The sequence below is a fragment of the Salmo salar genome, chromosome ssa09 (genome assembly GCF_905237065.1).
Source record: "Salmo salar chromosome ssa09, Ssal_v3.1, whole genome shotgun sequence".
NCBI lineage: Eukaryota > Metazoa > Chordata > Actinopteri > Salmoniformes > Salmonidae > Salmo > Salmo salar.
The window spans coordinates 59,302,993-59,328,179 of record NC_059450.1 but is presented as its reverse complement, the minus strand read 5'-3'; the positions used below and the strand labels follow the sequence as shown (position 1 = coordinate 59,328,179).

Sequence of the window (25,187 nt, the reverse complement as noted above, 5' to 3'; positions counted from 1 at the left end):
TAGTCTTAGGATCAAGAGGTCTCAGGTTCAAATCCTATAGTCAACATGAAATCAAATACTTTATGGGTATGTTGTCAAAGAGAGAGTGTTATGTATTAGGTTATGTAGATCTCCAGCTAAAATGTACCTTATTCGAGAATTTTTCCGCCTTTAGATAGTTTCTAGCAGAGGGGGTATAGCTCAGTGGTAGAGCATTTGACTGCAGATCAAGAGGTCCCAGGTTCAAATCCTGGTGCCCCCTTAAAATCAAGTGCTTTCTAAGAGTATAATTAGGGTTAGAGTACACCTTTTAAAATTATGTTACTCAATCTAAAATGTCCCTAATTAGATGGTTTTTCTCTCAGTTGAACCGTTCCTAAAAGAGGTGGAAGTGCAATAGACTTCAGATCATGAGGTCTCAGGATCAAATCCTATTGTCAACTTGAAATCAAATATTTTATGGGTACGCTTTGAAAGAGAGAGTGTTCTTTATTAGGTTATGTAGATCGCCCTCTGAAATGTCCCTTATTAGACAATTTGTCAGGATCAAATCCTGGTTCCCCCTTGAATCATGTACTTTCTATGTGTATCTTGAGAGAGGGAGTGCTCCTTTTTGGTTATGTTACTCAATCTAAAATGTCCCTCATTAGATGTTTTTTTCTCTGTCAGACAGTTCCTAACAGAGATGGAATTGCAATAGTCTTAGGTTCAAGAGGTCTCAGGTTCAAATCCTATAGTCAACATGAAATCAAATACTTTATGGGTATGTTGTCAAAGAGAGAGTGTTATGTATTAGGTTATGTAGATCTCCAGCTAAAATGTACCTTATTCGAGAATTTTTCCGCCTTTAGATAGTTTCTAGCAGAGGGGGTATAGCTCAGTGGTAGAGCATTTGACTGCAGATCAAGAGGTCCCAGGTTCAAATCCTGGTGCCCCCTTAAAATCAAGTGCTTTCTAAGAGTATAATTAGGGTTAGAGTACACTTTTTAAAATTATGTTACTCAATCTAAAATGTCCCTAATTAGATGGTTTTTCTCTCAGTTGAACCGTTCCTAAAAGAGGTGGAAGTGCAATAGACTTCAGATCATGAGGTCTCAGGATCAAATCCTATTGTCAACTTGAAATCAAATATTTTATGGGTACGCTTTGAAAGAGAGAGTGTTCTTTATTAGGTTATGTAGATCGCCCTCTGAAATGTCCCTTATTAGACAATTTGTCAGGATCAAATCCTGGTTCCCCCTTGAATCATGTACTTTCTATGTGTATCTTGAGAGAGGGAGTGCTCCTTTTTGGTTATGTTACTCAATCTAAAATGTCCCTCATTAGATGTTTTTTCTCTCTGTCAGACAGTTCCTAACAGAGATGGAATTGCAATAGTCTTAGGTTCAAGAGGTCTCAGGTTCAAATCCTATAGTCAACATGAAATCAAATACTTTATGGGTATGTTGTCAAAGAGAGAGTGTTATGTATTAGGTTATGTAGATCTCCAGCTAAAATGTACCTTATTCGAGAATTTTTCCGCCTTTAGATAGTTTCTAGCAGAGGGGGTATAGCTCAGTGGTAGAGCATTTGACTGCAGATCAAGAGGTCCCAGGTTCAAATCCTGGTGCCCCCTTAAAATCAAGTGCTTTCTAAGAGTATAATTAGGGTTAGAGTACACTTTTTAAAATTATGTTACTCAATCTAAAATGTCCCTAATTAGATGGTTTTTCTCTCAGTTGAACCGTTCCTAAAAGAGGTGGAAGTGCAATAGACTTCAGATCATGAGGTCTCAGGATCAAATCCTATTGTCAACTTGAAATCAAATATTTTATGGGTACGCTTTGAAAGAGAGAGTGTTCTTTATTAGGTTATGTAGATCGCCCTCTGAAATGTCCCTTATTAGACAATTTGTCAGGATCAAATCCTGGTTCCCCCTTGAATCATGTACTTTCTATGTGTATCTTGAGAGAGGGAGTGCTCCTTTTTGGTTATGTTACTCAATCTAAAATGTCCCTCATTAGATGTTTTTTCTCTCTGTCAGACAGTTCCTAACAGAGATGGAATTGCAATAGTCTTAGGTTCAAGAGGTCTCAGGTTCAAATCCTATAGTCAACATGAAATCAAATACTTTATGGGTATGTTGTCAAAGAGAGAGTGTTATGTATTAGGTTATGTAGATCTCCAGCTAAAATGTACCTTATTCGAGAATTTTTCCGCCTTTAGATAGTTTCTAGCAGAGGGGGTATAGCTCAGTGGTAGAGCATTTGACTGCAGATCAAGAGGTCCCAGGTTCAAATCCTGGTGCCCCCTTAAAATCAAGTGCTTTCTAAGAGTATAATTAGGGTTAGAGTACACCTTTTAAAATTATGTTACTCAATCTAAAATGTCCCTAATTAGATGGTTTTTCTCTCAGTTGAACCGTTCCTAAAAGAGGTGGAAGTGCAATAGACTTCAGATCATGAGGTCTCAGGATCAAATCCTATTGTCAACTTGAAATCAAATATTTTATGGGTACGCTTTGAAAGAGAGAGTGTTCTTTATTAGGTTATGTAGATCGCCCTCTGAAATGTCCCTTATTAGACAATTTGTCAGGATCAAATCCTGGTTCCCCCTTGAATCATGTACTTTCTATGTGTATCTTGAGAGAGGGAGTGCTCCTTTTTTGGTTATGTTACTCAATCTAAAATGTCCCTCATTAGATGTTTTTTCTCTCTGTCAGACAGTTCCTAACAGAGGTGGAATTGCAATAGTCTTAGGATCAAGAGGTCTCTGGTTCAAATCCTATAGTCAACATGAAATCAAATACTTTATGGGTATGTTGTCAAAGAGAGAGTGTTATGTATTAGGTTATGTAGATCTCCAGCTAAAATGTACCTTATTCGAGAATTTTTCCGCCTTTAGATAGTTTCTAGCAGAGGGGGTATAGCTCAGTGGTAGAGCATTTGACTGCAGATCAAGAGGTCCCAGGTTCAAATCCTGGTGCCCCCTTAAAATCAAGTGCTTTCTAAGAGTATAATTAGGGTTAGAGTACACCTTTTAAAATTATGTTACTCAATCTAAAATGTCCCTAATTAGATGGTTTTTCTCTCAGTTGAACCGTTCCTAAAAGAGGTGGAAGTGCAATAGACTTCAGATCATGAGGTCTCAGGATCAAATCCTATTGTCAACTTGAAATCAAATATTTTATGGGTACGCTTTGAAAGAGAGAGTGTTCTTTATTAGGTTATGTAGATCGCCCTCTGAAATGTCCCTTATTAGACAATTTGTCAGGATCAAATCCTGGTTCCCCCTTGAATCATGTACTTTCTATGTGTATCTTGAGAGAGGGAGTGCTCCTTTTTGGTTATGTTACTCAATCTAAAATGTCCCTCATTAGATGTTTTTTCTCTCTGTCAGACAGTTCCTAACAGAGATGGAATTGCAATAGTCTTAGGTTCAAGAGGTCTCTGGTTCAAATCCTATAGTCAACATGAAATCAAATACTTTATGGGTATGTTGTCAAAGAGAGAGTGTTATGTATTAGGTTATGTAGATCTCCAGCTAAAATGTACCTTATTCGAGAATTTTTCCGCCTTTAGATAGTTTCTAGCAGAGGGGGTATAGCTCAGTGGTAGAGCATTTGACTGCAGATCAAGAGGTCCCAGGTTCAAATCCTGGTGCCCCCTTAAAATCAAGTGCTTTCTAAGAGTATAATTAGGGTTAGAGTACACCTTTTAAAATTATGTTACTCAATCAAAAATGTCCCTAATTAGATGTTTTTTCTCTCAGTTGAACCGTTCCTAAAAGAGGTGGAAGTGCAATAGACTTCAGATCATGAGGTCTCAGGATCAAATCCTATTGTCAACTTGAAATCAAATATTTTATGGGTACGCTTTGAAAGAGAGAGTGTTCTTTATTAGGTTATGTAGATCGCCCTCTGAAATGTCCCTTATTAGACAATTTGTCAGGATCAAATCCTGGTTCCCCCTTGAATCATGTACTTTCTATGTGTATCTTGAGAGAGGGAGTGCTCCTTTTTGGTTATGTTACTCAATCTAAAATGTCCCTCATTAGATGTTTTTTCTCTCTGTCAGACAGTTCCTAACAGAGATGGAATTGCAATAGTCTTAGGATCAAGAGGTCTCAGGTTCAAATCCTATAGTCAACATGAAATCAAATACTTTATGGGTATGTTGTCAAAGAGAGAGTGTTATGTATTAGGTTATGTAGATCTCCAGCTAAAATGTACCTTATTCGAGAATTTTTCCGCCTTTAGATAGTTTCTAGCAGAGGGGGTATAGCTCAGTGGTAGAGCATTTGACTGCAGATCAAGAGGTCCCAGGTTCAAATCCTGGTGCCCCCTTAAAATCAAGTGCTTTCTAAGAGTATAATTAGGGTTAGAGTACACCTTTTAAAATTATGTTACTCAATCTAAAATGTCCCTAATTAGATGTTTTTTCTCTCAGTTGAACCGTTCCTAAAAGAGGTGGAAGTGCAATAGACTTCAGATCATGAGGTCTCAGGATCAAATCCTATTGTCAACTTGAAATCAAATATTTTATGGGTACGCTTTGAAAGAGAGAGTGTTCTTTATTAGGTTATGTAGATCGCCCTCTGAAATGTCCCTTATTAGACAATTTGTCAGGATCAAATCCTGGTTCCCCCTTGAATCATGTACTTTCTATGTGTATCTTGAGAGAGGGAGTGCTCCTTTTTGGTTATGTTACTCAATCTAAAATGTCCCTCATTAGATGGTTTTTCTCTCTGTCAGACAGTTCCTAACAGAGATGGAATTGCAATAGTCTTAGGATCAAGAGGTCTCTGGTTCAAATCCTATAGTCAACATGAAATCAAATACTTTATGGGTATGTTGTCAAAGAGAGAGTGTTATGTATTAGGTTATGTAGATCTCCAGCTAAAATGTACCTTATTTGAGAATTTTTCCGCCTTTAGATAGTTTCTAGCAGAGGGGGTATAGCTCAGTGGTAGAGCATTTGACTGCAGATCAAGAGGTCCCAGGTTCAAATCCTGGTGCCCCCTTAAAATCATGTGCTTTCTAAGAGTGTAATTAGGGTTAGAGTACACCTTTTAAAATTATGTTACTCAATCTAAAATGTCCCTAATTAGATGTTTTTTTCTCTCAGTTGAACCGTTCCTAAAAGAGGTGGAAGTGCAATAGACTTCAGGTCATGAGGTCTCAGGATCAAATCCTATTGTCAACTTGAAATCAAATATTTTATGGGTACGCTTTGAAAGAGAGAGTGTTCTTTATTAGGTTATGTAGATCTCCAGCTAAAATGTACCTTATTTGAGAATTTTTCCGCCTTTAGATAGTTTCTAGCAGAGGGGGTATAGCTCAGTGGTAGAGCATTTGACTGCAGATCAAGAGGTCCCAGGTTCAAATCCTGGTGCCCCCTTAAAATCAAGTCCTTTCTAAGAGTATAATTAGGGTTAGACTACACCTTTTAAAATTATGTTACTCAATCTAAAATGTCCCTAATTAGATGTTTTTTCTCTCAGTTGAACCGTTCCTAAAAGAGGTGGAAGTGCAATAGACTTCAGGTCATGAGGTCTCAGGATCAAATCCTATTGTCAACTTGAAATCAAATATTTTATGGGTACGCTTTGAAAGAGAGAGTGTTCTTTATTAGGTTATGTAGATCGCCCTCTGAAATGTCCCTTATTAGACAATTTGTCAGGATCAAATCCTGGTTCCCCCTTGAATCATGTACTTTCTATGTGTATCTTGAGAGAGGGAGTGCTCCTTTTTGGTTATGTTACTCAATCTAAAATGTCCCTCATTAGATGTTTTTTCTCTCTGTCAGACAGTTCCTAACAGAGGTGGAATTGCAATAGTCTTAGGATCAAGAGGTCTCTTGTTCAAATCCTATAGTCAACATGAAATCAAATACTTTATGGGTATGTTGTCAAAGAGAGAGTGTTATGTATTAGGTTATGTAGATCTCCAGCTAAAATGTACCTTATTCGAGAATTTTTCCGCCTTTAGATAGTTTCTAGCAGAGGGGGTATAGCTCAGTGGTAGAGCATTTGACTGCAGATCAAGAGGTCCCAGGTTCAAATCCTGGTGCCCCCTTAAAATCAAGTGCTTTCTAAGAGTATAATTAGGGTTAGAGTACACCTTTTAAAATTATGTTACTCAATCTAAAATGTCCCTAATTAGATGTTTTTTCTCTCAGTTGAACCGTTCCTAAAAGAGGTGGAAGTGCAATAGACTTCAGGTCATGAGGTCTCAGGATCAAATCCTATTGTCAACTTGAAATCAAATATTTTATGGGTACGCTTTGAAAGAGAGAGTGTTCTTTATTAGGTTATGTAGATCGCCCTCTGAAATGTCCCTTATTAGACAATTTGTCAGGATCAAATCCTGGTTCCCCCTTGAATCATGTACTTTCTATGTGTATCTTGAGAGAGGGAGTGCTCCTTTTTTGGTTATGTTACTCAATCTAAAATGTCCCTCATTAGATGGTTTTTCTCTCTGTCAGACAGTTCCTAACAGAGGTGGAATTGCAATAGTCTTAGGTTCAAGAGGTCTCAGGTTCAAATCCTATAGTCAACATGAAATCAAATACTTTATGGGTATGTTGTCAAAGAGAGAGTGTTATGTATTAGGTTATGTAGATCTCCAGCTAAAATGTACCTTATTCGAGAATTTTTCCGCCTTTAGATAGTTTCTAGCAGAGGGGGTATAGCTCAGTGGTAGAGCATTTGACTGCAGATCAAGAGGTCCCAGGTTCAAATCCTGGTGCCCCCTTAAAATCAAGTGCTTTCTAAGAGTATAATTAGGGTTAGAGTACACCTTTTAAAATTATGTTACTCAATCTAAAATGTCCCTAATTAGACTGTTTTTCTCTCAGTTGAACCGTTCCTAAAAGAGGTGGAAGTGCAATAGACTTCAGGTCATGAGGTCTCTGGATCAAATCCTATTGTCAACTTGAAATCAAATATTTTATGGGTACGCTTTGAAAGAGAGAGTGTTCTTTATTAGGTTATGTAGATCGCCCTCTGAAATGTCCCTTATTAGACAATTTGTCAGGATCAAATCCTGGTTCCCCCTTGAATCATGTACTTTCTATGTGTATCTTGAGAGAGGGAGTGCTCCTTTTTGGTTATGTTACTCAATCTAAAATGTCCCTCATTAGATGTTTTTTCTCTCTGTCAGACAGTTCCTAACAGAGGTGGAATTGCAATAGTCTTAGGATCAAGAGGTCTCTGGTTCAAATCCTATAGTCAACATGAAATCAAATACTTTATGGGTATGTTGTCAAAGAGAGAGTGTTATGTATTAGGTTATGTAGATCTCCAGCTAAAATGTACCTTATTCGAGAATTTTTCCGCCTTTAGATAGTTTCTAGCAGAGGGGGTATAGCTCAGTGGTAGAGCATTTGACTGCAGATCAAGAGGTCCCAGGTTCAAATCCTGGTGCCCCCTTAAAATCAAGTCCTTTCTAAGAGTATAATTAGGGTTAGAGTACACCTTTTAAAATTATGTTACTCAATCTAAAATGTCCCTAATTAGATGGTTTTTCTCTCAGTTGAACCGTTCCTAAAAGAGGTGGAAGTGCAATAGACTTCAGATCATGAGGTCTCAGGATCAAATCCTATTGTCAACTTGAAATCAAATATTTTATGGGTACGCTTTGAAAGAGAGAGTGTTCTTTATTAGGTTATGTAGATCGCCCTCTGAAATGTCCCTTATTAGACAATTTGTCAGGATCAAATCCTGGTTCCCCCTTGAATCATGTACTTTCTATGTGTATCTTGAGAGAGGGAGTGCTCCTTTTTTGGTTATGTTACTCAATCTAAAATGTCCCTCATTAGATGTTTTTTCTCTCTGTCAGACAGTTCCTAACAGAGATGGAATTGCAATAGTCTTAGGATCAAGAGGTCTCTGGTTCAAATCCTATAGTCAACATGAAATCAAATACTTTATGGGTATGTTGTCAAAGAGAGAGTGTTATGTATTAGGTTATGTAGATCTCCAGCTAAAATGTACCTTATTCGAGAATTTTTCCGCCTTTAGATAGTTTCTAGCAGAGGGGGTATAGCTCAGTGGTAGAGCATTTGACTGCAGATCAAGAGGTCCCAGGTTCAAATCCTGGTGCCCCCTTAAAATCAAGTGCTTTCTAAGAGTATAATTAGGGTTAGAGTACACCTTTTAAAATTATGTTACTCAATCAAAAATGTCCCTAATTAGATGTTTTTTCTCTCAGTTGAACCGTTCCTAAAAGAGGTGGAAGTGCAATAGACTTCAGATCATGAGGTCTCAGGATCAAATCCTATTGTCAACTTGAAATCAAATATTTTATGGGTACGCTTTGAAAGAGAGAGTGTTCTTTATTAGGTTATGTAGATCGCCCTCTGAAATGTCCCTTATTAGACAATTTGTCAGGATCAAATCCTGGTTCCCCCTTGAATCATGTACTTTCTATGTGTATCTTGAGAGAGGGAGTGCTCCTTTTTGGTTATGTTACTCAATCTAAAATGTCCCTCATTAGATGTTTTTCCTCTCTGTCAGACAGTTCCTAACAGAGATGGAATTGCAATAGTCTTAGGTTCAAGAGGTCTCTGGTTCAAATCCTATAGTCAACATGAAATCAAATACTTTATGGGTATGTTGTCAAAGAGAGAGTGTTATGTATTAGGTTATGTAGATCTCCAGCTAAAATGTACCTTATTTGAGAATTTTTCCGCCTTTAGATAGTTTCTAGCAGAGGGGGTATAGCTCAGTGGTAGAGCATTTGACTGCAGATCAAGAGGTCCCAGGTTCAAATCCTGGTGCCCCCTTAAAATCAAGTCCTTTCTAAGAGTATAATTAGGGTTAGAGTACACCTTTTAAAATTATGTTACTCAATCTAAAATGTCCCTAATTAGATGTTTTTTCTCTCAGTTGAACCGTTCCTAAAAGAGGTGGAAGTGCAATAGACTTCAGATCATGAGGTCTCAGGATCAAATCCTATTGTCAACTTGAAATCAAATATTTTATGGGTACGCTTTGAAAGAGAGAGTGTTCTTTATTAGGTTATGTAGATCGCCCTCTGAAATGTCCCTTATTAGACAATTTGTCAGGATCAAATCCTGGTTCCCCCTTGAATCATGTACTTTCTATGTGTATCTTGAGAGAGGGAGTGCTCCTTTTTGGTTATGTTACTCAATCTAAAATGTCCCTCATTAGATGTTTTTTCTCTCTGTCAGACAGTTCCTAACAGAGATGGAATTGCAATAGTCTTAGGATCAAGAGGTCTCTGGTTCAAATCCTATAGTCAACATGAAATCAAATACTTTATGGGTATGTTGTCAAAGAGAGAGTGTTATGTATTAGGTTATGTAGATCTCCAGCTAAAATGTACCTTATTCGAGAATTTTTCCGCCTTTAGATAGTTTCTAGCAGAGGGGGTATAGCTCAGTGGTAGAGCATTTGACTGCAGATCAAGAGGTCCCAGGTTCAAATCCTGGTGCCCCCTTAAAATCAAGTCCTTTCTAAGAGTATAATTAGGGTTAGAGTACACCTTTTAAAATTATGTTACTCAATCAAAAATGTCCCTAATTAGATGTTTTTTCTCTCAGTTGAACCGTTCCTAAAAGAGGTGGAAGTGCAATAGACTTCAGATCATGAGGTCTCAGGATCAAATCCTATTGTCAACTTGAAATCAAATATTTTATGGGTACGCTTTGAAAGAGAGAGTGTTCTTTATTAGGTTATGTAGATCGCCCTCTGAAATGTCCCTTATTAGACAATTTGTCAGGATCAAATCCTGGTTCCCCCTTGAATCATGTACTTTCTATGTGTATCTTGAGAGAGGGAGTGCTCCTTTTTGGTTATGTTACTCAATCTAAAATGTCCCTCATTAGATGTTTTTTCTCTCTGTCAGACAGTTCCTAACAGAGATGGAATTGCAATAGTCTTAGGTTCAAGAGGTCTCTGGTTCAAATCCTATAGTCAACATGAAATCAAATACTTTATGGGTATGTTGTCAAAGAGAGAGTGTTATGTATTAGGTTATGTAGATCTCCAGCTAAAATGTACCTTATTGGAGAATTTTTCCGCCTTTAGATAGTTTCTAGCAGAGGGGGTATAGCTCAGTGGTAGAGCATTTGACTGCAGATCAAGAGGTCCCAGGTTCAAATCCTGGTGCCCCCTTAAAATCAAGTCCTTTCTAAGAGTATAATTAGGGTTAGACTACACCTTTTAAAATTATGTTACTCAATCTAAAATGTCCCTAATTAGATGTTTTTTCTCTCAGTTGAACCGTTCCTAAAAGAGGTGGAAGTGCAATAGACTTCAGGTCATGAGGTCTCAGGATCAAATCCTATTGTCAACTTGAAATCAAATATTTTATGGGTACGCTTTGAAAGAGAGAGTGTTCTTTATTAGGTTATGTAGATCGCCCTCTGAAATGTCCCTTATTAGACAATTTGTCAGGATCAAATCCTGGTTCCCCCTTGAATCATGTACTTTCTATGTGTATCTTGAGAGAGGGAGTGCTCCTTTTTGGTTATGTTACTCAATCTAAAATGTCCCTCATTAGATGTTTTTCCTCTCTGTCAGACAGTTCCTAACAGAGATGGAATTGCAATAGTCTTAGGTTCAAGAGGTCTCTGGTTCAAATCCTATAGTCAACATGAAATCAAATACTTTATGGGTATGTTGTCAAAGAGAGAGTGTTATGTATTAGGTTATGTAGATCTCCAGCTAAAATGTACCTTATTTGAGAATTTTTCCGCCTTTAGATAGTTTCTAGCAGAGGGGGTATAGCTCAGTGGTAGAGCATTTGACTGCAGATCAAGAGGTCCCAGGTTCAAATCCTGGTGCCCCCTTAAAATCAAGTCCTTTCTAAGAGTATAATTAGGGTTAGACTACACCTTTTAAAATTATGTTACTCAATCTAAAATGTCCCTAATTAGATGTTTTTTCTCTCAGTTGAACCGTTCCTAAAAGAGGTGGAAGTGCAATAGACCTCGGGTCATGAGGTCTCTGGATCAAATCCTATTGTCAACTTGAAATCAAATATTTTATGGGTACGCTTTGAAAGAGAGAGTGTTCTTTATTAGGTTATGTAGATCGCCCTCTGAAATGTCCCTTATTAGACAATTTGTCAGGATCAAATCCTGGTTCCCCCTTGAATCATGTACTTTCTATGTGTATCTTGAGAGAGGGAGTGCTCCTTTTTGGTTATGTTACTCAATCTAAAATGTCCCTCATTAGATGGTTTTTCTCTCTGTCAGACAGTTCCTAACAGAGGTGGAATTGCAATAGTGTTAGGATCAAGAGGTCTCTGGTTCAAATCCTATAGTCAACATGAAATCAAATACTTTATGGGTATGTTGTCAAAGAGAGAGTGTTATGTATTAGGTTATGTAGATCTCCAGCTAAAATGTACCTTATTTGAGAATTTTTCCGCCTTTAGATAGTTTCTAGCAGAGGGGGTATAGCTCAGTGGTAGAGCATTTGACTGCAGATCAAGAGGTCCCAGGTTCAAATCCTGGTGCCCCCTTAAAATCATGTCCTTTCTAAGAGTATAATTAGGGTTAGACTACACCTTTTAAAATTATGTTACTCAATCTAAAATGTCCCTAATTAGATGTTTTTTCTCTCAGTTGAACCGTTCCTAAAAGAGGTGGAAGTGCAATAGACTTCAGATCATGAGGTCTCAGGATCAAATCCTATTGTCAACTTGAAATCAAATATTTTATGGGTACGCTTTGAAAGAGAGAGTGTTCTTTATTAGGTTATGTAGATCGCCCTCTGAAATGTCCCTTATTAGACAATTTGTCAGGATCAAATCCTGGTTCCCCCTTGAATCATGTACTTTCTATGTGTATCTTGAGAGAGGGAGTGCTCCTTTTTTGGTTATGTTACTCAATCTAAAATGTCCCTCATTAGATGTTTTTTCTCTCTGTCAGACAGTTCCTAACAGAGATGGAATTGCAATAGTCTTAGGATCAAGAGGTCTCTGGTTCAAATCCTATAGTCAACATGAAATCAAATACTTTATGGGTATGTTGTCAAAGAGAGAGTGTTATGTATTAGGTTATGTAGATCTCCAGCTAAAATGTACCTTATTTGAGAATTTTTCCGCCTTTAGATAGTTTCTAGCAGAGGGGGTATAGCTCAGTGGTAGAGCATTTGACTGCAGATCAAGAGGTCCCAGGTTCAAATCCTGGTGCCCCCTTAAAATCATGTGCTTTCTAAGAGTATAATTAGGGTTAGAGTACACCTTTTAAAATTATGTTACTCAATCTAAAATGTCCCTAATTAGATGTTTTTTCTCTCAGTTGAACCGTTCCTAAAAGAGGTGGAAGTGCAATAGACTTCAGGTCATGAGGTCTCAGGATCAAATCCTATTGTCAACTTGAAATCAAATATTTTATGGGTACGCTTTGAAAGAGAGAGTGTTCTTTATTAGGTTATGTAGATCTCCAGCTAAAATGTACCTTATTTGAGAATTTTTCCGCCTTTAGATAGTTTCTAGCAGAGGGGGTATAGCTCAGTGGTAGAGCATTTGACTGCAGATCAAGAGGTCCCAGGTTCAAATCCTGGTGCCCCCTTAAAATCATGTGCTTTCTAAGAGTATAATTAGGGTTAGAGTACACCTTTTAAAATTATGTTACTCAATCTAAAATGTCCCTAATTAGATGTTTTTTCTCTCAGTTGAACCGTTCCTAAAAGAGGTGGAAGTGCAATAGACTTCGGGTCATGAGGTCTCTGGATCAAATCCTATTGTCAACTTGAAATCAAATATTTGATGGGTACGCTTTGAAAGAGAGAGTGTTCTTTATTAGGTTATGTAGATCGCCCTCTGAAATGTCCCTTATTAGACAATTTGTCAGGATCAAATCCTGGTTCCCCCTTGAATCATGTACTTTCTATGTGTATCTTGAGAGAGGGAGTGCTCCTTTTTTGGTTATGTTACTCAATCTAAAATGTCCCTCATTAGATGTTTTTTCTCTCTGTCAGACAGTTCCTAACAGAGGTGGAATTGCAATAGTGTTAGGATCAAGAGGTCTCTGGTTCAAATCCTATAGTCAACATGAAATCAAATACTTTATGGGTATGTTGTCAAAGAGAGAGTGTTATGTATTAGGTTATGTAGATCTCCAGCTAAAATGTACCTTATTTGAGAATTTTTCCGCCTTTAGATAGTTTCTAGCAGAGGGGGTATAGCTCAGTGGTAGAGCATTTGACTGCAGATCAAGAGGTCCCAGGTTCAAATCCTGGTGCCCCCTTAAAATCAAGTCCTTTCTAAGAGTATAATTAGGGTTAGACTACACCTTTTAAAATTATGTTACTCAATCTAAAATGTCCCTAATTAGATGTTTTTTCTCTCAGTTGAACCGTTCCTAAAAGAGGTGGAAGTGCAATAGACTTCGGGTCATGAGGTCTCTGGATCAAATCCTATTGTCAACTTGAAATCAAATATTTGATGGGTACGCTTTGAAAGAGAGAGTGTTCTTTATTAGGTTATGTAGATCGCCCTCTGAAATGTCCCTTATTAGACAATTTGTCAGGATCAAATCCTGGTTCCCCCTTGAATCATGTACTTTCTATGTGTATCTTGAGAGAGGGAGTGCTCCTTTTTTGGTTATGTTACTCAATCTAAAATGTCCCTCATTAGATGGTTTTTCTCTCTGTCAGACAGTTCCTAACAGAGGTGGAATTGCAATAGTGTTAGGATCAAGAGGTCTCTGGTTCAAATCCTATAGTCAACATGAAATCAAATACTTTATGGGTATGTTGTCAAAGAGAGAGTGTTATGTATTAGGTTATGTAGATCTCCAGCTAAAATGTACCTTATTTGAGAATTTTTCCGCCTTTAGATAGTTTCTAGCAGAGGGGGTATAGCTCAGTGGTAGAGCATTTGACTGCAGATCAAGAGGTCCCAGGTTCAAATCCTGGTGCCCCCTTAAAATCAAGTCCTTTCTAAGAGTATAATTAGGGTTAGACTACACCTTTTAAAATTATGTTACTCAATCTAAAATGTCCCTAATTAGATGTTTTTTCTCTCAGTTGAACCGTTCCTAAAAGAGGTGGAAGTGCAATAGACTTCGGGTCATGAGGTCTCTGGATCAAATCCTATTGTCAACTTGAAATCAAATATTTTATGGGTACGCTTTGAAAGAGAGAGTGTTCTTTATTAGGTTATGTAGATCGCCCTCTGAAATGTCCCTTATTAGACAATTTGTCAGGATCAAATCCTGGTTCCCCCTTGAATCATGTACTTTCTATGTGTATCTTGAGAGAGGGAGTGCTCCTTTTTTGGTTATGTTACTCAATCTAAAATGTCCCTCATTAGATGTTTTTTCTCTCTGTCAGACAGTTCCTAACAGAGATGGAATTGCAATAGTCTTAGGTTCAAGAGGTCTCTGGTTCAAATCCTATAGTCAACATGAAATCAAATACTTTATGGGTATGTTGTCAAAGAGAGAGTGTTATGTATTAGGTTATGTAGATCTCCAGCTAAAATGTACCTTATTTGAGAATTTTTCCGCCTTTAGATAGTTTCTAGCAGAGGGGGTATAGCTCAGTGGTAGAGCATTTGACTGCAGATCAAGAGGTCCCAGGTTCAAATCCTGGTGCCCCCTTAAAATCAAGTCCTTTCTAAGAGTATAATTAGGGTTAGACTACACCTTTTAAAATTATGTTACTCAATCTAAAATGTCCCTAATTAGATGTTTTTTCTCTCAGTTGAACCGTTCCTAAAAGAGGTGGAAGTGCAATAGACTTCGGGTCATGAGGTCTCTGGATCAAATCCTATTGTCAACTTGAAATCAAATATTTTATGGGTACGCTTTGAAAGAGAGAGTGTTCTTTATTAGGTTATGTAGATCGCCCTCTGAAATGTCCCTTATTAGACAATTTGTCAGGATCAAATCCTGGTTCCCCCTTGAATCATGTACTTTCTATGTGTATCTTGAGAGAGGGAGTGCTCCTTTTTTGGTTATGTTACTCAATCTAAAATGTCCCTCATTAGATGGTTTTTCTCTCTGTCAGACAGTTCCTAACAGAGGTGGAATTGCAATAGTGTTAGGATCAAGAGGTCTCTGGTTCAAATCCTATAGTCAACATGAAATCAAATACTTTATGGGTATGTTGTCAAAGAGAGAGTGTTATGTATTAGGTTATGTAGATCTCCAGCTAAAATGTACCTTATTTGAGAATTTTTCCGCCTTTAGATAGTTTCTAGCAGAGGGGGTATAGCTCAGTGGTAGAGCATTTGACTGCAGATCAAGAGGTCCCAGGTTCAAATCCTGGTGCCCCCTTAAAATCATGTGCTTTCTAAGAGTGTAATTAGGGTTAGAGTACACCTTTTAAAATTATGTTACTCAATCTAAAATGTCCCTAATTAGATGTTTTTTTCTCTCAGTTGAACCGTTCCTAAAAGAGGTGGAAGTGCAATAGACTTCAGGTCATGAGGTCTCAGGATCAAATCCTATTGTCAACTTGAAATCAAATATTTTATGGGTACGCTTTGAAAGAGAGAGTGTTCTTTATTAGGTTATGTAGATCTCCAGCTAAAATGTACCTTATTTGAGAATTTTTCCGCCTTTAGATAGTTTCTAGCAGAGGGGGTATAGCTCAGTGGTAGAGCATTTGACTGCAGATCAAGAGGTCCCAGGTTCAAATCCTGGTGCCCCCTTAAAATCAAGTCCTTTCTAAGAGTATAATTAGGGTTAGACTACACCTTTTAAAATTATGTTACTCAATCTAAAATGTCCCTAATTAGATGTTTTTTCTCTCAGTTGAACCGTTCCTAAAAGAGGTGGAAGTGCAATAGACTTCAGGTCATGAGGTCTCAGGATCAAATCCTATTGTCAACTTGAAATCAAATATTTTATGGGTACGCTTTGAAAGAGAGAGTGTTCTTTATTAGGTTATGTAGATCGCCCTCTGAAATGTCCCTTATTAGACAATTTGTCAGGATCAAATCCTGGTTCCCCCTTGAATCATGTACTTTCTATGTGTATCTTGAGAGAGGGAGTGCTCCTTTTTTGGTTATGTTACTCAATCTAAAATGTCCCTCATTAGATGTTTTTTCTCTCTGTCAGACAGTTCCTAACAGAGGTGGAATTGCAATAGTCTTAGGATCAAGAGGTCTCTGGTTCAAATCCTATAGTCAACATGAAATCAAATACTTTATGGGTATGTTGTCAAAGAGAGAGTGTTATGTATTAGGTTATGTAGATCTCCAGCTAAAATGTACCTTATTTGAGAATTTTTCCGCCTTTAGATAGTTTCTAGCAGAGGGGGTATAGCTCAGTGGTAGAGCATTTGACTGCAGATCAAGAGGTCCCAGGTTCAAATCCTGGTGCCCCCTTAAAATCAAGTCCTTTCTAAGAGTATAATTAGGGTTAGACTACACCTTTTAAAATTATGTTACTCAATCTAAAATGTCCCTAATTAGATGTTTTTTCTCTCAGTTGAACCGTTCCTAAAAGAGGTGGAAGTGCAATAGACTTCGGGTCATGAGGTCTCTGGATCAAATCCTATTGTCAACTTGAAATCAAATATTTTATGGGTACGCTTTGAAAGAGAGAGTGTTCTTTATTAGGTTATGTAGATCGCCCTCTGAAATGTCCCTTATTAGACAATTTGTCAGGATCAAATCCTGGTTCCCCCTTGAATCATGTACTTTCTATGTGTATCTTGAGAGAGGGAGTGCTCCTTTTTTGGTTATGTTACTCAATCTAAAATGTCCCTCATTAGATGTTTTTTCTCTCTGTCAGACAGTTCCTAACAGAGATGGAATTGCAATAGTGTTAGGATCAAGAGGTCTCTGGTTCAAATCCTATAGTCAACATGAAATCAAATACTTTATGGGTATGTTGTCAAAGAGAGAGTGTTATGTATTAGGTTATGTAGATCTCCAGCTAAAATGTACCTTATTCGAGAATTTTTCCGCCTTTAGATAGTTTCTAGCAGAGGGGGTATAGCTCAGTGGTAGAGCATTTGACTGCAGATCAAGAGGTCCCAGGTTCAAATCCTGGTGCCCCCTTAAAATCAAGTCCTTTCTAAGAGTATAATTAGGGTTAGACTACACCTTTTAAAATTATGTTACTCAATCTAAAATGTCCCTAATTAGACTGTTTTTCTCTCAGTTGAACCGTTACTAAAACAGGTGGAAGTGCAATAGACTTCAGGTCATGAGGTCTCAGGATCAAATCCTATTGTCAACTTGAAATCAAATATTTGATGGGTACGCTTTGAAAGAGAGAGTGTTCTTTATTAGGTTATGTAGATCGCCCTCTGAAATGTCCCTTATTAGACAATTTGTCAGGATCAAATCCTGGTTCCCCCTTGAATCATGTACTTTCTATGTGTATCTTGAGAGAGGGAGTGCTCCTTTTTTGGTTATGTTACTCAATCTAAAATGTCCCTCATTAGATGGTTTTTCTCTCTGTCAGACAGTTCCTAACAGAGGTGGAATTGCAATAGTGTTAGGATCAAGAGGTCTCTGGTTCAAATCCTATAGTCAACATGAAATCAAATACTTTATGGGTATGTTGTCAAAGAGAGAGTGTTATGTATTAGGTTATGTAGATCTCCAGCTAAAATGTACCTTATTTGAGAATTTTTCTGCCTTTAGATAGTTTCTAGCAGAGGGGGTATAGCTCAGTGGTAGAGCATTTGACTGCAGATCAAGAGGTCCCAGGTTCAAATCCTGGTGCCCCCTTAAAATAAAGTGCTTTCTAAGAGTATAATTAGGGTTAGAGTACACCTTTTAAAATTATGTTACTCAATCAAAAATGTCCCTAATTAGATGTTTTTTCTCTCAGTTGAACCGTTCCTAAAAGAGGTGGAAGTGCAATAGACTTCAGATCATGAGGTCTCAGGATCAAATCCTATTGTCAACTTGAAATCAAATATTTTATGGGTACGCTTTGAAAGAGAGAGTGTTCTTTATTAGGTTATGTAGATCGCCCTCTGAAATGTCCCTTATTAGACAATTTGTCAGGATCAAATCCTGGTTCCCCCTTGAATCATGTACTTTCTATGTGTATCTTGAGAGAGGGAGTGCTCCTTTTTGGTTATGTTACTCAATCTAAAATGTCCCTCATTAGATGTTTTTTCTCTCTGTCAGACAGTTCCTAACAGAGATGGAATTGCAATAGTCTTAGGTTCAAGAGGTCTCTGGTTCAAATCCTATAGTCAACATGAAATCAAATACTTTATGGGTATGTTGTCAAAGAGAGAGTGTTATGTATTAGGTTATGTAGATCTCCAGCTAAAATGTACCTTATTCGAGAATTTTTCCGCCTTTAGATAGTTTCTAGCAGAGGGGGTATAGCTCAGTGGTAGAGCATTTGACTGCAGATCAAGAGGTCCCAGGTTCAAATCCTGGTGCCCCCTTAAAATCAAGTGCTTTCTAAGAGTATAATTAGGGTTAGAGTACACCTTTTAAAATTATGTTACTCAATCTAAAATGTCCCTAATTAGATGTTTTTTCTCTCAGTTGAACCGTTCCTAAAAGAGGTGGAAGTGCAATAGACTTCAGATCATGAGGTCTCAGGATCAAATCCTATTGTCAACTTGAAATCAAATATTTTATGGGTACGCTTTGAAAGAGAGAGTGTTCTTTATTAGGTTATGTAGATCGCCCTCTGAAATGTCCCTTATTAGACAATTTGTCAGGATCAAATCCTGGTTCCCCCTTGAATCATGTACTTTCTATGTGTATCTTGAGAGAGGGAGTGCTCCTTTTTTGGTTATGTTACTCAATCTAAAATGTCCCTCATTAGATGGTTTTTCTCTCTGTCAGACAGTTCCTAACAGAGATGGAATTGCAATAGTCTTAGGTTCAAGAGGTCTCTGGTTCAAATCCTATAGTCAACATGAAATCAAATACTTTATGGGTATGTTGTCAAAGAGAGAGTGTTATGTATTAGGTTATGTAGATCTCCAGCTAAAATGTACCTTATTCGAGAATTTTTCCGCCTTTAGATAGTTTCTAGCAGAGGGGGTATAGCTCAGTGGTAGAGCATTTGACTGCAGATCAAGAGGTCCCAGGTTCAAATCCTGGTGCCCCCTTAAAATAAAGTGCTTTCTAAGAGTATAATTAGGGTTAGAGTACACCTTTTAAAATTATGTTACTCAATCTAAAATGTCCCTAATTAGATGTTTTTTCTCTCAGTTGAACCGTTCCTAAAAGAGGTGGAAGTGCAATAGACTTCAGATCATGAGGTCTCAGGATCAAATCCTATTGTCAACTTGAAATCAAATATTTTATGGGTACGCTTTGAAAGAGAGAGTGTTCTTTATTAGGTTATGTAGATCGCCCTCTGAAATGTCCCTTATTAGACAATTTGTCAGGATCAAATCCTGGTTCCCCCTTGAATCATGTACTTTCTATGTGTATCTTGAGAGAGGGAGTGCTCCTTTTTGGTTATGTTACTCAATCTAAAATGTCCCTCATTAGATGTTTTTTCTCTCTGTCAGACAGTTCCTAACAGAGATGGAATTGCAATAGTCTTAGGTTCAAGAGGTCTCAGGTTCAAATCCTATAGTCAACATGAAATCAAATACTTTATGGGTATGTTGTCAAAGAGAGAGTGTTATGTATTAGGTTATGTAGATCTCCAGCTAAAATGTACCTTATTCGAGAATTTTTCCGCCTTTAGATAGTTTCTAGCAGAGGGGGTATAGCTCAGTGGTAGAGCATTTGACTGCAGATCAAGAGGTCCCAGGTTCAAATCCTGGTGCCCCCTTAAAATCAAGTGCTTTCTAAGAGTATAATTAGGGTTAGAGTACACCTTTTAAAATTATGTTACTCAATCAAAAATGTCCCTAATTAGATGTTTTTTCTCTCAGTTGAACCGTTCCTAAAAGAGGTGGAAGTGCAATAGACTTCAGATCATGAGGTCTCAGGATCAAATCCTATTGTCAACTTGAAATCAAATATTTTATGGGTACGCTTTGAAAGAGAGAGTGTTCTTTATTAGGTTATGTAGATCGCCCTCTGAAATGTCCCTTATTAGACAATTTGTCAGGATCAAATCCTGGTTCCCCCTTGAATCATGTACTTTCTATGTGTATCTTGAGAGAGGGAGTGCTCCTTTTTGGTTATGTTACTCAATCTAAAATGTCCCTCATTAGATGTTTTTCCTCTCTGTCAGACAGTTCCTAACAGAGATGGAATTGCAATAGTCTTAGGTTCAAGAGGTCTCAGGTTCAAATCCTATAGTCAACATGAAATCAAATACTTTATGGGTATGTTGTCAAAGAGAGAGTGTTATGTATTAGGTTATGTAGATCTCCAGCTAAAATGTACCTTATTCGAGAATTTTTCCGCCTTTAGATAGTTTCTAGCAGAGGGGGTATAGCTCAGTGGTAGAGCATTTGACTGCAGATCAAGAGGTCCCAGGTTCAAATCCTGGTGCCCCCTTAAAATCAAGTGCTTTCTAAGAGTATAATTAGGGTTAGAGTACACCTTTTAAAATTATGTTACTCAATCTAAAATGTCCCTAATTAGATGGTTTTTCTCTCAGTTGAACCGTTCCTAAAAGAGGTGGAAGTGCAATAGACTTCAGATCATGAGGTCTCAGGATCAAATCCTATTGTCAACTTGAAATCAAATATTTTATGGGTACGCTTTGAAAGAGAGAGTGTTCTTTATTAGGTTATGTAGATCGCCCTCTGAAATGTCCCTTATTAGACAATTTGTCAGGATCAAATCCTGGTTCCCCCTTGAATCATGTACTTTCTATGTGTATCTTGAGAGAGGGAGTGCTCCTTTTTTGGTTATGTTACTCAATCTAAAATGTCCCTCATTAGATGTTTTTCCCCCCGTCAGACAGTTCCAAACAGAGATGGAATTGCAATAGTCTTAGGTTCAAGAGGTCTCAGGTTCAAATCCTATAGTCAACATGAAATCAAATACTTTATGGGTATGTTGTCAAAGAGAGAGTGTTATGTATTAGGTTATGTAGATCTCCAGCTAAAATGTACCTTATTTGAGAATTTTTCCGCCTTTAGATAGTTTCTAGCAGAGGGGTATAGCTCAGTGGTAGAGCATTTGACTGCAGATCAAGAGGTCCCAGGTTCAAATCCTGGTGCCCCCTTAAAATCAAGTGCTTTCTAAGAGTATAATTAGGGTTAGAGTACACTTTTTAAAATTATGTTACTCAATCTAAAATGTCCCTAATTAGATGGTTTTTCTCTCAGTTGAACCGTTCCTAAAAGAGGTGGAAGTGCAATAGACTTCAGATCATGAGGTCTCAGGATCAAATCCTATTGTCAACTTGAAATCAAATATTTTATGGGTACGCTTTGAAAGAGAGAGTGTTCTTTATTAGGTTATGTAGATCGCCCTCTGAAATGTCCCTTATTAGACAATTTGTCAGGATCAAATCCTGGTTCCCCCTTGAATCATGTACTTTCTATGTGTATCTTGAGAGAGGGAGTGCTCCTTTTTTGGTTATGTTACTCAATCTAAAATGTCCCTCATTAGATGTTTTTTCTCTCTGTCAGACAGTTCCTAACAGAGGTGGAATTGCAATAGTCTTAGGATCAAGAGGTCTCAGGTTGAAATCCTATAGTCAACATGAAATCAAATACTTTATGGGTATGTTGTCAAAGAGAGAGTGTTATGTATTAGGTTATGTAGATCTCCAGCTAAAATGTACCTTATTCGAGAATTTTTCCGCCTTTAGATAGTTTCTAGCAGAGGGGGTATAGCTCAGTGGTAGAGCATTTGACTGCAGATCAAGAGGTCCCAGGTTCAAATCCTGGTGCCCCCTTAAAATCAAGTGCTTTCTAAGAGTATAATTAGGGTTAGAGTACACCTTTTTAAAATTATGTTACTCAATCTAAAATGTCCCTAATTAGATGGTTTTTCTCTCAGTTGAACCGTTCCTAAAAGAGGTGGAAGTGCAATAGACTTCAGATCATGAGGTCTCAGGATCAAATCCTATTGTCAACTTGAAATCAAATATTTTATGGGTACGCTTTGAAAGAGAGAGTGTTCTTTATTAGGTTATGTAGATCGCCCTCTGAAATGTCCCTTATTAGACAATTTGTCAGGATCAAATCCTGGTTCCCCCTTGAATCATGTACTTTCTATGTGTATCTTGAGAGAGGGAGTGCTCCTTTTTTGGTTATGTTACTCAATCTAAAATGTCCCTCATTAGATGTTTTTTCTCTCTGTCAGACAGTTCCTAACAGAGATGGAATTGCAATAGTCTTAGGTTCAAGAGGTCTCAGGTTCAAATCCTATAGTCAACATGAAATCAAATACTTTATGGGTATGTTGTCAAAGAGAGAGTGTTATGTATTAGGTTATGTAGATCTCCAGCTAAAATGTACCTTATTCGAGAATTTTTCCGCCTTTAGATAGTTTCTAGCAGAGGGGGTATAGCTCAGTGGTAGAGCATTTGACTGCAGATCAAGAGGTCCCAGGTTCAAATCCTGGGCCCCCCTTAAAATCAAGTGCTTTCTAAGAGTATAATTAGGGTTAGAGTACACCTTTTAAAATTATGTTACTCAATCTAAAATGTCCCTAATTAGATGGTTTTTCTCTCAGTTGAACCGTTCCTAAAAGAGGTGGAAGTGCAATAGACTTCAGATCATGAGGTCTCAGGATCAAATCCTATTGTCAACTTGAAATCAAATATTTTATGGGTACGCTTTGAAAGAGAGAGTGTTCTTTATTAGGTTATGTAGATCGCCCTCTGAAATGTCCCTTATTAGACAATTTGTCAGGATCAAATCCTGGTTCCCCCTTGAATCATGTACTTTCTATGTGTATCTTGAGAGAGGGAGTGCTCCTTTTTGGTTATGTTACTCAATCTAAAATGTCCCTCATTAGATGTTTTTTCTCTCTGTCAGACAGTTCCTAACAGAGATGGAATTGCAATAGTCTTAGGTTCAAGAGGTCTCAGGTTCAAATCCTATAGTCAACATGAAATCAAATACTTTATGGGTATGTTGTCAAAGAGAGAGTGTTATGTATTAGGTTATGTAGATCTCCAGCTAAAATGTACCTTATTCGAGAATTTTTCCGCCTTTAGATAGTTTCTAGCAGAGGGGGTATAGCTCAGTGGTAGAGCATTTGACTGCAGATCAAGAGGTCCCAGGTTCAAATCCTGGTGCCCCCTTAAAATCAAGTGCTTTCTAAGAGTATAATTAGGGTTAGAGTACACTTTTTAAAATTATGTTACTCAATCTAAAATGTCCCTAATTAGATGGTTTTTCTCTCAGTTGAACCGTTCCTAAAAGAGGTGGAAGTGCAATAGACTTCAGATCATGAGGTCTCAGGATCAAATCCTATTGTCAACTTGAAATCAAATATTTTATGGGTACGCTTTGAAAGAGAGAGTGTTCTTTATTAGGTTATGTAGATCGCCCTCTGAAATGTCCCTTATTAGACAATTTGTCAGGATCAAATCCTGGTTCCCCCTTGAATCATGTACTTTCTATGTGTATCTTGAGAGAGGGAGTGCTCCTTTTTGGTTATGTTACTCAATCTAAAATGTCCCTCATTAGATGTTTTTTTCTCTGTCAGACAGTTCCTAACAGAGATGGAATTGCAATAGTCTTAGGTTCAAGAGGTCTCAGGTTCAAATCCTATAGTCAACATGAAATCAAATACTTTATGGGTATGTTGTCAAAGAGAGAGTGTTATGTATTAGGTTATGTAGATCTCCAGCTAAAATGTACCTTATTCGAGAATTTTTCCGCCTTTAGATAGTTTCTAGCAGAGGGGGTATAGCTCAGTGGTAGAGCATTTGACTGCAGATCAAGAGGTCCCAGGTTCAAATCCTGGTGCCCCCTTAAAATCAAGTGCTTTCTAAGAGTATAATTAGGGTTAGAGTACACCTTTTTAAAATTATGTTACTCAATCTAAAATGTCCCTAATTAGATGGTTTTTCTCTCAGTTGAACCGTTCCTAAAAGAGGTGGAAGTGCAATAGACTTCAGATCATGAGGTCTCAGGATCAAATCCTATTGTCAACTTGAAATCAAATATTTTATGGGTACGCTTTGAAAGAGAGAGTGTTCTTTATTAGGTTATGTAGATCGCCCTCTGAAATGTCCCTTATTAGACAATTTGTCAGGATCAAATCCTGGTTCCCCCTTGAATCATGTACTTTCTATGTGTATCTTGAGAGAGGGAGTGCTCCTTTTTGGTTATGTTACTCAATCTAAAATGTCCCTCATTAGATGTTTTTCCCCCCGTCAGACAGTTCCTAACAGAGATGGAATTGCAATAGTCTTAGGATCAAGAGGTCTCAGGTTCAAATCCTATAGTCAACATGAAATCAAATACTTTATGGGTATGTTGTCAAAGAGAGAGTGTTATGTATTAGGTTATGTAGATCTCCAGCTAAAATGTACCTTATTCGAGAATTTTTCCGCCTTTAGATAGTTTCTAGCAGAGGGGTATAGCTCAGTGGTAGAGCATTTGACTGCAGATCAAGAGGTCCCAGGTTCAAATCCTGGTGCCCCCTTAAAATCAAGTGCTTTCTAAGAGTATAATTAGGGTTAGAGTACACTTTTTAAAATTATGTTACTCAATCTAAAATGTCCCTAATTAGATGGTTTTTCTCTCAGTTGAACCGTTCCTAAAAGAGGTGGAAGTGCAATAGACTTCAGATCATGAGGTCTCAGGATCAAATCCTATTGTCAACTTGAAATCAAATATTTTATGGGTACGCTTTGAAAGAGAGAGTGTTCTTTATTAGGTTATGTAGATCGCCCTCTGAAATGTCCCTTATTAGACAATTTGTCAGGATCAAATCCTGGTTCCCCCTTGAATCATGTACTTTCTATGTGTATCTTGAGAGAGGGAGTGCTCCTTTTTTGGTTATGTTACTCAATCTAAAATGTCCCTCATTAGATGTTTTTTTCTCTGTCAGACAGTTCCTAACAGAGATGGAATTGCAATAGTCTTAGGATCAAGAGGTCTCAGGTTCAAATCCTATAGTCAACATGAAATCAAATACTTTATGGGTATGTTGTCAAAGAGAGAGTGTTATGTATTAGGTTATGTAGATCTCCAGCTAAAATGTACCTTATTCGAGAATTTTTCCGCCTTTAGATAGTTTCTAGCAGAGGGGGTATAGCTCAGTGGTAGAGCATTTGACTGCAGATCAAGAGGTCCCAGGTTCAAATCCTGGGCCCCCCTTAAAATCAAGTGCTTTCTAAGAGTATAATTAGGGTTAGAGTACACCTTTTAAAATTATGTTACTCAATCTAAAATGTCCCTAATTAGATGGTTTTTCTCTCAGTTGAACC

General features: G+C 37.7%; 39 non-coding genes across 39 annotated transcripts; all 39 read left to right on the top strand.

The window, feature by feature from the left end:
* Positions 1-169: 169 nt before the first annotated feature.
* On the top strand, positions 170-241 carry trnac-gca (transfer RNA cysteine (anticodon GCA)). Its single transcript has one exon. It is a non-coding gene; the product is annotated as a tRNA-Cys (tRNA).
* Positions 242-845: 604 nt separating this feature from the next.
* trnac-gca (transfer RNA cysteine (anticodon GCA)) lies at positions 846-917 on the top strand. The gene has a single exon. It is a non-coding gene; the product is annotated as a tRNA-Cys (tRNA).
* A 605-nt stretch (positions 918-1,522) lies between these two features.
* trnac-gca (transfer RNA cysteine (anticodon GCA)) lies at positions 1,523-1,594 on the top strand. Its single transcript has one exon. It is a non-coding gene; the product is annotated as a tRNA-Cys (tRNA).
* A 605-nt stretch (positions 1,595-2,199) lies between these two features.
* On the top strand, positions 2,200-2,271 carry trnac-gca (transfer RNA cysteine (anticodon GCA)). The gene has a single exon. It is a non-coding gene; the product is annotated as a tRNA-Cys (tRNA).
* Positions 2,272-2,877: 606 nt separating this feature from the next.
* trnac-gca (transfer RNA cysteine (anticodon GCA)) lies at positions 2,878-2,949 on the top strand. Its single transcript has one exon. It is a non-coding gene; the product is annotated as a tRNA-Cys (tRNA).
* Positions 2,950-3,554: 605 nt separating this feature from the next.
* On the top strand, positions 3,555-3,626 carry trnac-gca (transfer RNA cysteine (anticodon GCA)). Its single transcript has one exon. It is a non-coding gene; the product is annotated as a tRNA-Cys (tRNA).
* A 605-nt stretch (positions 3,627-4,231) lies between these two features.
* trnac-gca (transfer RNA cysteine (anticodon GCA)) lies at positions 4,232-4,303 on the top strand. The gene has a single exon. It is a non-coding gene; the product is annotated as a tRNA-Cys (tRNA).
* Positions 4,304-4,908: 605 nt separating this feature from the next.
* trnac-gca (transfer RNA cysteine (anticodon GCA)) lies at positions 4,909-4,980 on the top strand. Its single transcript has one exon. It is a non-coding gene; the product is annotated as a tRNA-Cys (tRNA).
* A 305-nt stretch (positions 4,981-5,285) lies between these two features.
* trnac-gca (transfer RNA cysteine (anticodon GCA)) lies at positions 5,286-5,357 on the top strand. Its single transcript has one exon. It is a non-coding gene; the product is annotated as a tRNA-Cys (tRNA).
* Positions 5,358-5,962: 605 nt separating this feature from the next.
* Positions 5,963-6,034, top strand: trnac-gca (transfer RNA cysteine (anticodon GCA)). Its single transcript has one exon. It is a non-coding gene; the product is annotated as a tRNA-Cys (tRNA).
* A 606-nt stretch (positions 6,035-6,640) lies between these two features.
* Positions 6,641-6,712, top strand: trnac-gca (transfer RNA cysteine (anticodon GCA)). Its single transcript has one exon. It is a non-coding gene; the product is annotated as a tRNA-Cys (tRNA).
* A 605-nt stretch (positions 6,713-7,317) lies between these two features.
* On the top strand, positions 7,318-7,389 carry trnac-gca (transfer RNA cysteine (anticodon GCA)). Its single transcript has one exon. It is a non-coding gene; the product is annotated as a tRNA-Cys (tRNA).
* Positions 7,390-7,995: 606 nt separating this feature from the next.
* On the top strand, positions 7,996-8,067 carry trnac-gca (transfer RNA cysteine (anticodon GCA)). Its single transcript has one exon. It is a non-coding gene; the product is annotated as a tRNA-Cys (tRNA).
* A 605-nt stretch (positions 8,068-8,672) lies between these two features.
* Positions 8,673-8,744, top strand: trnac-gca (transfer RNA cysteine (anticodon GCA)). The gene has a single exon. It is a non-coding gene; the product is annotated as a tRNA-Cys (tRNA).
* A 605-nt stretch (positions 8,745-9,349) lies between these two features.
* trnac-gca (transfer RNA cysteine (anticodon GCA)) lies at positions 9,350-9,421 on the top strand. Its single transcript has one exon. It is a non-coding gene; the product is annotated as a tRNA-Cys (tRNA).
* Positions 9,422-10,026: 605 nt separating this feature from the next.
* On the top strand, positions 10,027-10,098 carry trnac-gca (transfer RNA cysteine (anticodon GCA)). Its single transcript has one exon. It is a non-coding gene; the product is annotated as a tRNA-Cys (tRNA).
* Positions 10,099-10,703: 605 nt separating this feature from the next.
* trnac-gca (transfer RNA cysteine (anticodon GCA)) lies at positions 10,704-10,775 on the top strand. The gene has a single exon. It is a non-coding gene; the product is annotated as a tRNA-Cys (tRNA).
* Positions 10,776-11,380: 605 nt separating this feature from the next.
* trnac-gca (transfer RNA cysteine (anticodon GCA)) lies at positions 11,381-11,452 on the top strand. Its single transcript has one exon. It is a non-coding gene; the product is annotated as a tRNA-Cys (tRNA).
* A 606-nt stretch (positions 11,453-12,058) lies between these two features.
* On the top strand, positions 12,059-12,130 carry trnac-gca (transfer RNA cysteine (anticodon GCA)). The gene has a single exon. It is a non-coding gene; the product is annotated as a tRNA-Cys (tRNA).
* Positions 12,131-12,434: 304 nt separating this feature from the next.
* trnac-gca (transfer RNA cysteine (anticodon GCA)) lies at positions 12,435-12,506 on the top strand. The gene has a single exon. It is a non-coding gene; the product is annotated as a tRNA-Cys (tRNA).
* A 606-nt stretch (positions 12,507-13,112) lies between these two features.
* On the top strand, positions 13,113-13,184 carry trnac-gca (transfer RNA cysteine (anticodon GCA)). The gene has a single exon. It is a non-coding gene; the product is annotated as a tRNA-Cys (tRNA).
* A 606-nt stretch (positions 13,185-13,790) lies between these two features.
* On the top strand, positions 13,791-13,862 carry trnac-gca (transfer RNA cysteine (anticodon GCA)). Its single transcript has one exon. It is a non-coding gene; the product is annotated as a tRNA-Cys (tRNA).
* A 606-nt stretch (positions 13,863-14,468) lies between these two features.
* Positions 14,469-14,540, top strand: trnac-gca (transfer RNA cysteine (anticodon GCA)). The gene has a single exon. It is a non-coding gene; the product is annotated as a tRNA-Cys (tRNA).
* Positions 14,541-15,146: 606 nt separating this feature from the next.
* On the top strand, positions 15,147-15,218 carry trnac-gca (transfer RNA cysteine (anticodon GCA)). The gene has a single exon. It is a non-coding gene; the product is annotated as a tRNA-Cys (tRNA).
* Positions 15,219-15,523: 305 nt separating this feature from the next.
* Positions 15,524-15,595, top strand: trnac-gca (transfer RNA cysteine (anticodon GCA)). Its single transcript has one exon. It is a non-coding gene; the product is annotated as a tRNA-Cys (tRNA).
* A 606-nt stretch (positions 15,596-16,201) lies between these two features.
* On the top strand, positions 16,202-16,273 carry trnac-gca (transfer RNA cysteine (anticodon GCA)). The gene has a single exon. It is a non-coding gene; the product is annotated as a tRNA-Cys (tRNA).
* Positions 16,274-16,879: 606 nt separating this feature from the next.
* Positions 16,880-16,951, top strand: trnac-gca (transfer RNA cysteine (anticodon GCA)). The gene has a single exon. It is a non-coding gene; the product is annotated as a tRNA-Cys (tRNA).
* A 606-nt stretch (positions 16,952-17,557) lies between these two features.
* trnac-gca (transfer RNA cysteine (anticodon GCA)) lies at positions 17,558-17,629 on the top strand. Its single transcript has one exon. It is a non-coding gene; the product is annotated as a tRNA-Cys (tRNA).
* A 605-nt stretch (positions 17,630-18,234) lies between these two features.
* On the top strand, positions 18,235-18,306 carry trnac-gca (transfer RNA cysteine (anticodon GCA)). The gene has a single exon. It is a non-coding gene; the product is annotated as a tRNA-Cys (tRNA).
* A 606-nt stretch (positions 18,307-18,912) lies between these two features.
* On the top strand, positions 18,913-18,984 carry trnac-gca (transfer RNA cysteine (anticodon GCA)). The gene has a single exon. It is a non-coding gene; the product is annotated as a tRNA-Cys (tRNA).
* Positions 18,985-19,589: 605 nt separating this feature from the next.
* trnac-gca (transfer RNA cysteine (anticodon GCA)) lies at positions 19,590-19,661 on the top strand. Its single transcript has one exon. It is a non-coding gene; the product is annotated as a tRNA-Cys (tRNA).
* A 605-nt stretch (positions 19,662-20,266) lies between these two features.
* trnac-gca (transfer RNA cysteine (anticodon GCA)) lies at positions 20,267-20,338 on the top strand. Its single transcript has one exon. It is a non-coding gene; the product is annotated as a tRNA-Cys (tRNA).
* A 604-nt stretch (positions 20,339-20,942) lies between these two features.
* Positions 20,943-21,014, top strand: trnac-gca (transfer RNA cysteine (anticodon GCA)). The gene has a single exon. It is a non-coding gene; the product is annotated as a tRNA-Cys (tRNA).
* A 606-nt stretch (positions 21,015-21,620) lies between these two features.
* Positions 21,621-21,692, top strand: trnac-gca (transfer RNA cysteine (anticodon GCA)). Its single transcript has one exon. It is a non-coding gene; the product is annotated as a tRNA-Cys (tRNA).
* Positions 21,693-22,299: 607 nt separating this feature from the next.
* Positions 22,300-22,371, top strand: trnac-gca (transfer RNA cysteine (anticodon GCA)). Its single transcript has one exon. It is a non-coding gene; the product is annotated as a tRNA-Cys (tRNA).
* Positions 22,372-22,976: 605 nt separating this feature from the next.
* On the top strand, positions 22,977-23,048 carry trnac-gca (transfer RNA cysteine (anticodon GCA)). Its single transcript has one exon. It is a non-coding gene; the product is annotated as a tRNA-Cys (tRNA).
* A 604-nt stretch (positions 23,049-23,652) lies between these two features.
* trnac-gca (transfer RNA cysteine (anticodon GCA)) lies at positions 23,653-23,724 on the top strand. The gene has a single exon. It is a non-coding gene; the product is annotated as a tRNA-Cys (tRNA).
* A 604-nt stretch (positions 23,725-24,328) lies between these two features.
* trnac-gca (transfer RNA cysteine (anticodon GCA)) lies at positions 24,329-24,400 on the top strand. The gene has a single exon. It is a non-coding gene; the product is annotated as a tRNA-Cys (tRNA).
* Positions 24,401-25,005: 605 nt separating this feature from the next.
* trnac-gca (transfer RNA cysteine (anticodon GCA)) lies at positions 25,006-25,077 on the top strand. The gene has a single exon. It is a non-coding gene; the product is annotated as a tRNA-Cys (tRNA).
* Positions 25,078-25,187: the final 110 nt, after the last annotated feature.